The sequence below is a fragment of the Anser anser genome (assembly GCF_964211835.1).
Source record: "Anser anser genome assembly, chromosome: 3".
Classification (NCBI taxonomy): domain Eukaryota; kingdom Metazoa; phylum Chordata; class Aves; order Anseriformes; family Anatidae; genus Anser; species Anser anser.
The window spans coordinates 79,979,995-79,995,471 of NC_139722.1; the positions used below are offsets into that span (position 1 = coordinate 79,979,995).

At 45.4% G+C, this 15,477-nt stretch overlaps 1 long non-coding RNA gene across 1 annotated transcript in view; it reads right to left on the reverse strand.

Annotated features, from left to right (window-relative positions):
* Positions 1–4,315: 4,315 nt before the first annotated feature.
* The window catches only part of LOC310896307, a 34,452-nt gene continuing 23,290 nt past the window's right edge, over positions 4,316–15,477 (reverse strand). The window contains exon 3 of the long non-coding RNA XR_014581377.1: positions 4,316–12,390. This is a non-coding gene — a long non-coding RNA (uncharacterized lncRNA). The remainder of the gene's footprint in view (positions 12,391–15,477) is intronic.

Here is a 15,477-nt window from a genome sequence, read left to right on the forward strand (position 1 = left end):
ACAAAATGCTCCAGATTCCTTGGTGCTAAAGCAATTGCTTCAGCCAACTGCATCCAAGACATCCTTGCTCTATCCTTTTATTCCTGTGGGAAAGCATGCATGGAGCTCTCTCAGATCTTTCTGACTTCCAAGGGTGTGAGGTGGCAACATAACCCTTCTTCCAGAAGGGAGAAAGCAAAGGATGATAGTTCACTACAGGCATCTTTTAATTTTTTAAAAGGAAACAAATCAGGCTAACTAAATTTGTAACACTGGAGATATTTTAGGCTGACCTGATGGATGGTCAAGATACTCCAGATCAACTAAGAATCATTATCAAACTGAAATTGGGTTCTTTTAAATGATATTAATTGTCGTCAGGACTCTGCATACCTCTCCAGTGAACTTTGGAGCTTGAGACTGTCATATGGATGAATGCTGGATGAGCAAAAAGATAAGCTGAGAGTCTAACCAGTATCTCTTCTGCACCTCTTGACTGATCAGGAATGTCACCCCACCCATCTCTGGGGTGCCAAAAGCACTGGGCACCCCGATGTTAGTGTTATTTCTGAAAGACTGATTCTCATCCTAGCCCCTATGCTGGCATTAGCAAAGACATACAAGGCAAAAAAAAGACATTTGTTTTCCACAGGCTCCACTAAGCATGCACTCCTGAAAGCAGGAGGAGGCTGTTTATATGCATAAGCCAAGCAAATCAGGAGCTGGAGTTGCTGACAGCCTGCTGGAAGAGCTCTGATTTTAGGCGGGCTGCTGGTAAGGGGAAGGCTCACCCATCAGCTGTTCCCATCCCTGGGTTCCACTGTGCCCCATCCTACCACGGGGTCGTGCAAGGCTGTGAGATGTTACAAGACTAATTGAAGGGGAAAACAGATCACTGGAATTTTAAGATGTCTGTGCTTTTCTCCAGGCTTTGTTCTCCAGCACCGTTTCTCCAGAGAAGCTGACTACGTAGCTTTACCAGGCTCTTTTAGCCCCCTGAGAGTCCCTCAGGCACAAAAAGGAGGACATTTATTTTTCCCGTAGATACCTCCGAATTCAGAAGTAACGCAGGCTATTCATCAGTGTCGAGTTTTGAGTTTCTTCATAAATCTCTTCACAACAGATTTTTCAGATAATAAATATTTATCGACCTGGAAAATCTGACTTTTTGCAGACTTCCTCACTCGTAGCAACCCAAGTAAGTACCGCATTTTCATACAGATATTCTCCACCTGCAAATATCCACTGTCCTTTAAAAATGCTAGGGGTGACATTGATAATAATGCAGAAGTAGCCCCCAAAATAATCCACCCCCCCCACATAACCCACAATAAACTACACCACAAGGGTTATTGTGGGAAAGGAAGCAGACTAGGAGAGACCAAGAACAGGATGACAGGATAAGCTTCCCTTGGGTAAACATCCCAAATGGTTATTGAATCACAGGGGTTTTATACTTACTCATAAAGTATACTTGGAAAAACACAGAACTACACAGGAAAAGCAGCCATCTAGGTAAATGCTGTAGACAAAAACCAGACTTTTCAATAACTTATTTTCAAGCCCAACTCATCCTAGCAGTAGGGAAGGATCAGCTCTAGCCTAGCTCCCTCCAGTCTCCTCCAGTGCCCGCAACACATGGAAGCAACTAGCCTAAGTCCTACAGAAACACCCACTAACCCTGCAGTCCAGTCACCCCCTGCCCCACCTTCACTCAAAGCAGCAACTTCTTTGCTGGGCTTGGACTGTCACCACAAGGCCAAGCTGGGATGCACCCAATCCAGCTCAGCAGGGCCCCCAGCAAGGTAGAGCCATGGAGAACTGGAGAGCAACCCTGCTGCAGTGTCAGCAGAATATGGACTGATGGGCAAGAAGGCTGAAACGGGGTGCTGGGCTGTGGGCAGGGTGGTCCCAGGTGGGGCTCATCAGGGCCATTAAGGCCCCCCAGGGCCCTGACGCTCTTCCCAAATACCTTTATCCAGTGCAGTATGGATTGTAACCCTGCAAGGCACAGTGGGTGTGAAATTCACAGGCAGACTTTGGTGGAGGTCTTACCTCTCACCTTTGAAGGGTGAGCTCACCTAAGGGGTCTCAGGGTTGTGTACCCACGCACACAGCTCTCCTACCATGAGCGACCCTCAGCCAGGTGATGGGGAGCAGCAGCAGCAGGTCCTTCATCGCCATCCAAACCCACCTGTGGCTGCATTCTCTCCTGCCCTTTCCTTGGGTATGGTGCCGGCACAGAAATCCCTCTCCACTCCTTCCCTGTAGCCTGGGTTGGGGTTTGATGCAGCATCCAGAGGCACCACTCGGCGACATGTCTGCAATTTAAACGTTGCTGCCTGCCACCTAACACAAGCTGGGTTACAAAACCGTGCAGCAGAACAATGCAGCACAGCAGTGTTGACCCTTGAAATACCTGCAGACTAACCCTCTCTGCTGCATCACTGCAGCATGCAGTACATTTTATCAGTGCTTGCTTTCTCTACAGCTTCCTGCAGTCCCAAGCAGGGGAACAGCTGAGGCAGTAGCCATTTGCCACCTAATGGCACAGGGGGACTTCCCACAAACACAGTTTACCCAAGTGCCATCTGCTCTCCCACGTAGTCAGGAATGTTTTTCTTGTGTAAGGAGTTTTCCTGATCTCGTTTATACAACCCTCTGAGGCACATTAAGCCCAAAGCCTAATTGTTTTCGAGCTGAAGACATATTTAGACAGTCAGGGTCTAAAATCATGCGTTCTGAAATCTAGTTGTGGTTAATTGCCAAAAAAAGTGAAAGGGCTAAAATATTCTCTGCTTTTCTCTTGCCTTAGCCTCTGCCTGAACTCCTCCAGTTTGTTTTTGCTAGCTCTCTTGTTTACAGCCAAGGCGAGTCTCACACTGCGTCGTCCCAAGATGCACGAACAATTTCAAAGTACTTTGTTCTTCCGCAGATTCCTCACCCTTGCTGGAAGAGCATTATTAATCACCTAACCATCCCCTGGGTCTCCAAACCAGAGAGGCCGTTGCTCCCTGCAGAAGCATCTTCCCGAAGCCTCCCGGCTGAGCCTGCCCGTTCCCCTGCTCCTTCTTCTGCTGACCCCCTGAGTACGTATGAATTGTGCTGACTTTTTGCAAGAAATGACTGCAGGTGCCTAGCACTTTGTTTATTCTGGCAAGGCTGAAAATAGCAACCGCTAACAAATATTTTGCCCTTCACAAGGCTTCTCGCAGAGATGCAGCTGTTATCTCATCTAGTAAAAGTGCCAGCCCTGAGGGAAAAACAGACACTTAATTAGGTTAGGATAAGCTTCAAAAAGGTGACTATCTAAAATTAATACCCATAATGCTGTGTGGGCTTGGATCCTCAAACGGAATCCTCGCTTGTGTGGTAGGGAACAATTATTTTCAGCTTTTTGTTTCCCATGCCTGTCTCTCACGGCTGATGATTCTGTTTAATCATCAAAACCAGCATGGAAGAGGAAAAAGCATGGCTTTGGCAAGGTGGATAGACCCCCCGGGACATAAAGTTGAACTTCTAGAGAATATATCACCCTCTGGACTCCTGAATTCACAAATCTGCCAAGGCACAGAGCATCCACAGAGTCCACTCGGGTTTTACAGTGAGACCAATGCATTATGCAGAACTTCGGGATTTTTGTCTGTGCCCTGTGAAAATCCCCACAACAAATGGTGGAAGCTGAGACACCTTTTCCCCAGTAAACTTTAGCACCTTAACACAAGAAGCTTCCTGTAATTAGGGACATAGTGCCAAATTTGCAAAGAACAAATCCAGGCCACATTAAATTATTATTATTCATTCCAAAATAAAGAGGGTTTTGGACAAAAAAGCCTCCGAAGTGAGATAAGGAACTATTTTGAGCCTCTACCATCCATACAAAAAGGAAAAGTTATTCAAGCACACTGCCTTTTTCATAAAACAGCAATTACAATAATACAAAACACATTTTTGGGGGGGCGAGATTGAGCCACACGAGAGCCTCACCAAGGCATTTCTATCTCACAGTCCACTGCAACTGTGTCACCAAAAGAGCTCCCACAGAGAGACTACGCAAAAGGTCACACTTGAACATTTATAATGGCTTAGTCTGAAGGATCGCAAAACTCCAGGTACAATCCATTAATCCATTTTTTTGCAACACCCCATCATCCTTTTTTATCGAAATTCAAGAAGAGAGACATAAATCATGGGCCTTCCTACTTCTTTTTTTACATTAAGTCTGCTCTGAAGGCTTGAAAGTTTGTCTCAAACGTTTATGAGGACAACCAGGGCGGTCTGTCAAGGCTGTTTCCCTGCTCATGTATATAAAACTATTTTTAAAATTATGGGGTAGTATAGTCTGGTTAAGAGGCAGAAGGGATTAAGCCTGATTTAAAACACTTGAGGCTAAACAATGTTTGATATTTAAACAAAAATACCTTCCTGGGATTTCGTACAGGGTATGTCAAGTTATATCTGTAGCTTCCCATAAGCACAGAGCCACACTCAGGAACTTACTGCAATTAAAAATAAATAAGCCATGTCCTTGTATCAAGCCTTGAGAAAGTAAACGTAAAGGAGACTGGAGCCAAGAAGTTCTAGGACAGTAAAACATTATTTTTAACAGTTTTGACTATGAATGCATAGGTAGAGAGAAGATCAGAAAGCCCCAAACCTGCAGCAAATAAGAAGTGACACCTCACAGTTTAGCTTCCAGTGTAGACTACCATCCGATTTTTCCTCAGATTTGCCAATTTCTCTGCCCCACTGCTCATGAGGCAAATAGCTATTGTAAGAAAGATGGAAATATTCCACTGCCCCACGCAGTGTAAGGAAATAAAAGAAATCGCCTTCATTTCTCTGGATGGATTCCAGCCCCTGTACATTTTGATAGTTAAAACAACAATAAACATTCAGACCCATCCATAAAACGAACCATTAAAATTCCACCGTTTCTCCCGTCTCACCAGGGGAAGAAAATCGGTCTGAAATAGGCATTGTTATGGAAGACTCCAGGGTAAGTATAGCAGCTTCTCTTCCAGAGAATTTTCTGCATATGCCCTGGGCCATAGCTCTGCTTTTCCCATGAAAAGCATGCAACACAAAACGCGTGGACAAGCCAAGATCCAGGGCCACAAGTTACAGAAGGGTAACATCCATCACTGCTATCCCTTTTGTAACACTCCAGCTCAGACAGCAGCAAAGAGGGCTGGAAGAAGCTTTGGCTCAGAGCTCCCCCAGGCCAAAAGCAAAACCTCGTGGGCTGCTCTACAAACTTATCTCATGCTGGATGATAGCTCGTGAATACGAGCTGTCTAGCCCCGCTTCTATTGCTTGTGCAGACAGCAGCCCACAAGAGCTTCAGTTGCTCCAGCTTGTTCTCTTTACTTCATTTCTCAATTCGTGACCTGATGGCATCTGGAGCTCCCGCCTGTAAGGTGGTACAAAATAACGAGCAGGGGCTGTTTCAGTGAGCTCGCCCTAGCACAGCAAGAGCAAGTTCAAGAGCAAGAACAAAGCTCCAGGCATGGCCCATGGTGAGCACGCTTCATGAAGCTCCTGCAGCTACAGAGGCTTCTGTGCACAAGGACAGATGGGTCCAGGTCTTGACATTACGACGCCCCAGAGAACTGGGCAGGACACATCTCCTTCAGTTTCCAAGGATTTACCTCGAAGAAGTCACCGTGTCACGGAATTTGAGAAATTCAATAGCAAATATTAAGTCAAAAGCACTTATATTTACTTTAGTCAAGGAAAGAAGCTGAGGGAAAGTAAAGGCCTTAAAATCTTATGCAAAAAGTAAACACTGCTGGATCTTGTCTGTAAACGCGTTGGTGAGACCACAAACCTTACTGAACCTTTCCCAAAACTGTATTGAGTTTCAGACTTCACGACAAGTCCAGCTGAACTTTGCCTGATTTCTAAATTTTGGAAGAACTGTTGGAGTTCTAGTTATCAGATGCCAAATAATCATTCTTTCAAGATAAAGGGTAACTCAAATCATAATCATTCATGTTGCAAAACTACAGAAGTAGCTGGAGTTACACAGGGGAGCAGCCTGACCCACCATCTTCCAACATTAAATGAATTACAGGAGGAAATTTAGCATTTTTATATTTTACTTTTACAGGTCATTAAATACCAATGTAATTGCTGTGCTGTTTCATTTCTAGAACATGAATTCTAATTAATAGCATTGCAGTCAGTTAATTTAATATGGTAATAGCTCCAGAATAGCTTAATTGTTGTCATTACGGAGCACCTGCAGATGTTCAGCCAATCAGCCCATTCATTACCTGACCACTCTCATGTATCCCTACAGAGAGAAACCTCTGCCTGCAGGAAAGGTAATAAAATGTTTCCAGCACTACTGCTGGAAAAAGCTTTGTCTTTTCCAAGGGTGAAAGGTCTAAGGGGAAGGAGGTGGTTGTAGTTAGGCAGGAGAATTTTTTTTGACATCACTGGCATTTTAGAGAATGGAAGTCTCTCTGAATGTCTGTAACCAGAAGGTGCTGTCCTGCACTGCCTTTCACTTGCAGGGCTGTTTAATTCAGCCTCATGTTGCAGATGCCTACGAGCTCTATATAAGTCAGCACTGGTCCATTTCTATGTCATTTAAAGCAAATTTTTATGTAGACATGATTGGGAAGAACCGGATGGCACTATTCTCACTGCGCTTCATGGCACCCATCTAGATGAAAAAAAAAATCCCATGTCATTCCTGGAGACCTGGGAGAAGGGGGAAAATTGACAAATATGCTTTATAAGTTCAGCTCTTCTCACCAAGAAACTCTTCTTTTAAGGTGTACCTTTTGGTTATACCTGGGCAAGAAAGCAAACTGCTACAGCAGTGCCTTGTCTTTGCCTTCCTAAAGACTCACATTTTCTTTATGACTTATGTACCTCTGCGTGCACCTGGAATCTTAAAAACCACAATCAAAATGAAGACCAGAACTTTCATGGAAGTAAAACACTACTTCCAATCTGAACGTAAAGAAACAAAGGCAAACAGAGAGAAGCGCCTTTCCACAGCCACATCAGTTAAGCAACATGTGTAACAACCTGGAATCACAGAAAAATGGAGGTGGGCCAGGACCTTGTCTTGCCCACGCCCCCACTCCACGCAGGGGCACCTTTAAGGAGAGAGCAGGTTGCAGGGGGCCTCCTACAGACAAACTCTGTGTATCTTCAAGGATGGAGACCCCACATCTTCCCAGGGCCACGTGTCCCCATGCTGCACCCCTCTCCCTGGGACATTTCTGACCCTGCACTGAGCTGGCATTTGCCTCGCTGCAGGGTGTGACTTCTGCCCCTGTGTGACTTGGGCTGTGCAGCTCTGGGAAGAGCCCGGGTCCATCTCCTCAGCCCCCCCAGCTGGCAGCAGCAACCAGATCCCCTGAGCTGTCTCCAGGCTGAACAGACCAGGTCCCTTCATCTCTCCGCACACTGCCATTGCTTGCAGTCAGAAGGCAGCGTGCCTTTATTCTGGGCTTGAGCTGCAGAGATGTGCCTGTCCTTGTTTCCACGTCAGGGTCGGTAGCTCTTCACAACTGGCATGCGAGACTGTACTTTGCCTTCCTAAATTAGAGACTCTGCGTGCTGGTGGGAAGCCAGCGGGAGATGCTGCTTCTTCGGCGGGTAGGACAGTGCCAATCTGCCTACAAGGAGCGCCGGGCCTCGGCGCGAACGAGAGGCTCCTGGCAAGCGTAGGTCCTGGGGCTCCTCTCGTTCCCAAAAGCTGTCTTCCCCCAAATGCTGCAGGCCCCACCTCTTTTCTCTGCTTGGAAATCCGCCTGCAGTTAGTGCAGCCTGAGTTATCTTGGTTGTAATGACTCAAATAGATGTAACCTTGTTTCCAAAGCATGCTGCAGGATGTAAAACAGGAAAGAACTGTTCATCTCTGTGAAAGGCAATGGGCGTTCTCTACAATTTATTCAGGCTCTTACTCTCTCTGCAAGTTAAAACTTACAACATTAATAGAGGCTCAATCCTGACAGCCTTTAAAAAAGGAGGAGGACAGATGACCTCTGTGGCATGCGCTGTAGGTGTCTACAGCACAAGAAACATTATAGCATCATTTTCAGGAGACGAGAGAAATTTCTGGCAGAGGAGCAAGACTGAGCAAACAAGCTGAACTTGCCCTGTGATGTCTCCCCTCAGTAGCAGAGACCTGATTTTGCTCTGAGACTTGTTCAAACACAGCGAAGTAGCAGCAGATTTCAGCACAGAATAGAGCCTTAATTCACAGCTCGGTAAATGTGCCCTTTATTCTGCTTCAGTACAGATCATCCTTATCTATATATTTGACATCCAGGTTCACTAAGTCCAGGGACTATTGTGAAGCAGAACTATAAAAGAACATTCATTCTGATTTAGTTTTGTAATTAAGCTGAGGTCCTTGGGTCTAATTCAAGGCCATTTCAATCTCTAAGCTTCTAGAAGAGTTGTTCCGATTTATACCAGCATGTGTTAAAGAAAATACTGGCCTCTTTTCCTGGAGCTGGACTTGCACAATGCTTACATTTAAAAATAATCCCACTGAGACCCCCATAGCTGCTTTGATTGCAAAAAGCCAAATGTTCCTATCCACTACACAGTGAGGAAAGGAGCAAAGGGCTTTGCGAACTGGAAGAAAGGACGAGACAAAAGCGCAGATGAGATGGGAGAGAGCTTTGCCCCATATTCCTGTGAGTTTGCAGAATCCCTTCCATATAAATATTGAAAAGTTTGATATCTGCAAGTTTCGGAGAAGCCAGCGAGCAGTCCCTGGAAAGGGCATAACCCGTAACAACCAGCATGTTTTTCAGGCAAAGTTAAAGCTGCTTGCAGCAGCGTTAGCAGGAGCTCAGTGCAGCTGCAGTCGCCCCTTGCAGCACAGAGAATAGGTGAAGCAGCTCTGGCAGCAGGGATTTGTAAGGGCAGTGGGATAGCGAGCTACAGCGAAGCAGTGCCCCTGCCTCGATGGAAACGCTGCCCTGCTGAGTCTAGCTGGAGCAGGGCCCCTCTGCTGGCTGCACGGCTGCAGGGAGGTGCAGGTGAAGTCCCCTGAGCACTGCCCACCCCAGTGCGTACCCCAGCCTTTCCTCTCTTGCTGCAGGGAAGCCTCGGTTCTGCAGCGTGCACAGGCTGTTTGCGGAGGTCCTCTCTATCTCTCACGCTGTCACAAACCGCCTCCCTGTCCAAGAAGGCACTTTGGGTTTATGTCTCAGCTTGCTGACAATTTCAGCTAGTTTTCCCTTTCTAACGAAGGTAGAAAGGTAGGAGGCATTCGGCCAAGATGAGCGGGAACCAGCACAGAAGCAGAGAAATGACTCCCCACAGTTTCACGGGTGCTGAAGTCTGATCAGCATTTGGCTGACAAGTAGGAAAAAAATGAAAGAGATGTGCTATCTTCGCCTTCTTTTGCTCTCAAGAAAGACCTTGAAAGGTTTAACATCACTGAGACTGGGAACCTGAAGAAGAGAGACACGGGAGGCAGAAAAGAGCTGACCCCAAGCTGACTCTTCACTCTCTCCTCTGTGATTCACTGCAACTCACCCACCTGACCTGCGGACAACTCCCTCCAGGAAGAGAAAATAATCTCTTTAAAGGACATTTTTCTCTGAATAGAGAATGCTCAGTCATCTACAGTTTCCTCTCTCAGCGTGTGAGAGATTGCAGTCTAGAGTGGAAACAGGAGGCCTGTCACGGCAGGGAAGGTGAATAAGGTAAGTTATCTGCTACTGAAACAAATGGTGTCTCAAAAAGAAGAAGAAAAAAGAAACCCACAAAAAATAAGAAAAGAAAAAAAAACAGAGAGAGAATCATCCAGATCAAAGATGAACAAAAGAGTCATTACCTCGCTGAGAAAAGTCACCTGTGTTCTGTCTGCTATCTCAGCAATGCTACCGAACTATTTCAAAGGGAGAGGAGTGTTAGAATACAAACAAGAAAAGCAGTAAGAACAGCACGGTGAAGTTTTGTTCAAGAGAAATCAAACTCTGAGATGTTTGTGCCAACATGCTAGCCAGTCCTTTGCAACAGCCCTGTTTGACATCAGTCCCCAGGTGGGGTCTGTCCTGTGTGCGTTCACCACTAGCTGGCCATGGAAAGATGTCGGACTGACGGCTGGACAGACTATACTTCCACTGTAGCCATTGGTCTTTTTGGAAGCGGCTGGAGCTGGAAGGAAATGCATGGAAATAGAACTGCTTCTCCTTTTACTGCAAAAAACAAGCAAACCAAAGCAAAACAGGAGGTGTTTCTCTTCCTCTGCTTTTCCTGGATCTGAGAGGACAGAAAGGTAAAATAAAATCTGGTTCAAAAGGATAACAGATTTTCAGCTCCAGGGAGTTATCACTATCATAAATGTCATTATTTTTACTTAATGATACATCTTACACACACAACGTGTAGATAAACTGTGTGCACCTTAGCTTCTGTTGGGAAGTAAAGAACAACGTAACCAGTCTTCCTTAAATTTAGACATTTTGGATTTAGAAAACCATACAACGCTCTGTTCTGAACTTATACATGCAAGCCTTAACATTTATTGTAGCGTACTGTATTTTGCTCCTTCTTAACATAGTTGTGTCAGTCAGCAAAGAGTTTATTCACAGACCTTCCTAGTTACGATTTTTCCAAAGGAAATTTATTTTCCAGGGTCGTTTTAAAAATATATTCTATTCCAAGCTGTTGGAGAGCGTTTTCCTTTGAACGGATTTCCCTCTTTGTTCTCCAGCTGGCAGCCCACTCGCACGGGGTATTTCCAAGACTCACTGCTCACATGCGAGATCCCAGCGACGGTGCAGAAGCCACCACTGAAGATGTGTGATATTGGGTCAGCTCCCCAGCAGGCTGATCTAACCTCCACAGACGAGTTGTTAAAAGCCAGCTACTTCCATCCCCCAACTAGAAGCCTGCACGCAGGTGGAACATTAATCTGGAAGGCTCTCCACTGTACTCTCTGGGGTCATTTGACCAATTCCTATTTGCAGTAACACTCAAATGACTACAGAAAGATGTGAACATAGCTTAGGTAATTGCTCAAGTGCTAAGACTTTTTTTCTCATTCTGCAGCCGATTCTCAGGCCCCCTTAGCTGGTGAGAATGCACTTGGCTCTTGAGATTTAGAACTATGCCATATGCCACAGCTTCAGCTAAAAATGCCTTAGCTGCTGGACATCACACAAAGCACATGCCAATTCCCTGAACCACTGCTCAACCCTTAGACAGACCATTTCTTTTTCTAACCACGATAACTGACTGTCGGTAGGGATTCAAGTGGAGAGTAGCAAATACCATGTCATGGCAGCAAGGAAAGCTAAATCTGTTCAACCCTTGGCTGAATTTGTCCCTTTCTGCTATCAGGCAAGGGTGACAGATGAGACATTGCCTTAACCTGATGTAATTAAAAGATAGACCTGTGGGGGAGACAATACAAGCAACAGCTGTCAAAACAAAGTTCAGGAACAATATTCAAGTGCCTCTTATCACTGTTTATTCATTCAAAGGCTGTAGTAATAGAGAAAAGCGTGTGTACAGCTGCACATGCATGTCTGCACTTGGGAAGACAAGCAGTCCTTGCAGGCTTTGCCTGGAGCTGTGCACCTCTTTGGTAATGGTTGTTAGCAGACCAGCTCAGTACTGTGTATATCTATGCCTACCACTAGACGGTGTTTCACATTTGCAGCAGGTGGAGCCCAGAGATTCCTTGCTTGATGGTCCTTTTTCTCCATCCCAGGGATACTCAATGGACTTAAGTCAACTGAAATTGTGCCTTTGGTTTAGGCCATTTCTGGCTTGACAGTGCTGCCTTTGTAGTTAAATGTGAGTACTATAAATGAAGAGTGTTTGGCTAGATTTTACTCTCTGCAGCAGGGATGGTCAGGAAAACCACTGCCCTATCTTACCATGGCAGTCTGGCTGCTTCCTTGGCAGCCCTCAGCTGGCTGGATCCATCCCGCTTCCTTCAAGCACAGTTGGCACCTGAGGAGTCCCACAGGATTCCACCCAAAGAGAAAACAGGTCTTCCACACATCAGTCTGAAGAGACAAATTCTGGTGTCCGAGCCATTTTTCTGGTTCTGTTCACAGGGACTGCTTCCAGGTACCCTACACAGCCCCACACAGGGAAGCTATTCCTGATCCACTTGTAAACGGCATGTGGCTCCGCAACCACAGGTTTGTCACTGCTGTGACAATACTGTGCTGTCAAAAAAAAGCCAGTGGTCATCCTTAGATGGATGAAGCCAAATGCCACTCTAAGCTGTATAAATAGGAATACAAGTAGAGCCTAAAAGACATTTATAAAATAAGAAACTCGTATTCAATGAAGAGCTGGTAAGGCATGGTCTGGATTACTGCACCCAATGTTGGTGGCCCACTTCAAGGAAGAGACTCAGCGAAAGCGCGCAGCATGGAATGATCAAAGAGAATGGAAAGATTTAATCTGGAAAAGAGAAGGCAGAGGAGAGACTGGTGAGCCTCATGTACACAAAATGCTACAGCAAAGCAGGGAACTGGCTCTTCCCAATGCCTGTTGCAATAGGCCAGAATTAATGGCTTCGATTGCACAAGGGGGATGCAAATTTGACATTAGGAAAGCTTTCTAGTGGGAAGGTTAGGTTAGCACTCAAAGACTGCCTGGGGAGCTTGTGAAGTCTCCATCAGTGGAGGATTTTAAGAAGAGGTTAGACAATCATCTGGTCAGAACAGTTAGGAGGAGAGGATTCAAGGAGCTCTCATACTCTCTTCCAGTCCCATTTTTATAGTCCTATAACAGATTTTTTTGGATCAGTTTAGCTGTAGCTGTCCTTTCCGGACTCCTGCTGGCAGGGATGACATTTGAGAAAAGTGATGGGTAAAAGACTTCAGATGGTGTTTCTACATTTGCTTTGCATACTACCACGCTCACTGAAACTCCCCAAACTTTAATGAGTTAATCCACCAAAACAGTGGTTTTTTGTTTCCAAACCTGTAAGTTTGTAGTGGAAGCAGGGGTGGATATTATGCATAATGAAACCTTAATCCGAGGAGCTCCTGAGTGGTTTGCCTTTGATTTTGTGGTCGTGGTAAGGTTTAGACACACACACGCATGTAATGTATGACAGAGAATAACTTAATGGCATGATTTTATAGCATGGCAAGTTCACTTGATCAAAAAGCATTCATGGTTTTCCTCAAAAAGATCTTGGTTCCTTAAGCCTCACTCCTGCAGGTAATCCCCATGAAACAAAAGGCACAGAACCCACGAAGGAGGCAGCACAACTCATAAAAACCAGCATCAGGACTATGAGATTTTCAAGGCCAAGGCACCAGTTCATACCAGTTAGCTATTACTCTTGCATGACATCCTTGTAACTACTGGCAGCTGGGAAAAGGAAGATGTTATCTGGAATGAAAATCAGAGATTAGGCTAAATTTATATTCCTGCTGCCAGTAAAAACACCAACACAGGAGGCCAGATTTTAAAAAAGAACATGTGTCAATATGCGGATATGCATGTGTTATCTTTTAACACTGGGTGTTCCCCGCTGCTGTATGTAATTTAAAGATCTGTTGCCATCAATAACTTATGTATCCAGCCTTGTTTGAGCTTTATTGTTACATCTTACTGTTCCTATTTTCTATCACAATTCAAGATTTTGATATGTATTTTTAAAGGGAAGCCGTGATTTTTCCCTAGTGTTTTATTTTCTTCTGAATTTCTGACCTAACTATAAACAGATTTTAGGTTTCCATATTTCATGCACGTATCAAGACAAAGTCTCACCTGAACCTTCCTCCCATCCCTTTCTCACACCTTTCCCTCTAGGCTTTACCTTAGATTTCAGGATTCAATTTTTTTGTATAATACAAAGTGAGTCACTTTTTGGAAACTCTTCTTGCAGTGGTACAGGAGTTTTTGTGGCAGTGTGATGTGCCTTCACAAAGCACAGACCAGGGAAATCTCTGTTCTGTGTTTTGTGTTTGCCCATGCGAGACACATTTCAGTGCACATTTCATGCTGAGCCAGGGATCCTCTGGTCTTCGAGTACAATTCCCACTTATAGCTGTGGGCATTAAATGAAGTTAACAGGTGACAAGTTCAAGGTAAACGAGATTCTTGATGACACTCTACATGGTTAAGCTGCAAAACATCTTAGCACAGGAATACATGTTAAAATGTATGTATGTTCAAAAAAGGGCAAATTCACAATGAAAAATCCATTAAGGACTCTTGAATCCAAAGGTACTGCCACTGAGCCAAAAATCCCTGGATCTTTGCAGCATTCTGGGGAGGGATGACTACAAGCTTGCTTTGTTCTTAAACTTTTCTCCAGGCTTCCCCATTTGGCTATCACTGGAGACAGGACACTGGTTAGGTGAACTTTTGTTCTGAACCTGGGTGGCTCTCTTTTCTTACACAGAATTGCCTGTACGTGATGTGGGATGGCTCTGCCCCGTAACCTCTAGTTTCACGCTGGCAGATGACTCTCAGCTACAAAGCTGGCACTGTAACGCAGACCCCAGCAAATCTGAGGTGCCAAGCACAGGACCTACTCTAGTGCAGAGCCACGTCGTGCTCAGAGCCCCCTGCAGTGCAGACGCATCCAACCACTCTCAAAAGCAATGGCTGTGCTGGGTGGCTCCGTATGGCACTGGGGGACCTGGAGCAGCAGGGACACTGGGATGCTGCACTGCAGGGTGGGAGGTGTCTTGGCAGGGGACACTGCCCTTGAAAGCACACAGGATTCAAAGGTATGTTCCCAGCTGCAGCCTAGCACATGTCCCCACCTCATCATATAGTCTGGTGTAATAGTCCCCTGTGGTCCAGAATCTGTGCCTTATTTTCTTCTGAAAGTAACATAGATATGAATTAGCAGTACCACTTGTCCAGCTTGATATCCTTTCAAAGACACTAAGAAAGACAAAAAAACAACCCTTGCCATAGCAACTACCCAGTTGCTAACCCAAAGTTGAGGCTGTTGAAATCTGTGGTCCTTGATATTCCACTCTTGTTCTAAAAATGCTCTGATTCCTACTGAAACCAACCACATCCCTTCATTCTGTGTCACGCACAGACCAAGCATGGTGGGTAGAAAGTACAAAGAGATCAAGGTCTCCACAAAGGAACGTAGAAAAACTTTCCTTCAGCAAGCTGCAATGGGTCTGTATCAAACAGCATAACTGCAGACAGACAGACAGGTCTCTCCAGATCTGTTTAAAAAATGCTGCAGAGAAAAAAAAGCTAGTGCTCTCAATTAGACGGCTGCCTACCCTGCTGGTGCTTGTCTTTTTCTCAACTGCCTTCTCCGCTGTTATGCAACAAACGCTGTGGAACAAAAAGTGGAATCAAAGCAAACCAACTTAGGCTGAGAGTTTGACATAGCAGAGTACAAGCTAGGCTCCCAAATTCACAGCAAACTTCTCCCAGATTTGCAGAAGCACCGCTGGGTTGGCTGCTGGCTCTGCTTACAAACAGGGAGCTGCACTCCACGCCATCAAGAGTTACGAGCCCAGCCCTGAGATGAGGAACCAGGTCCCCATCGCTGGG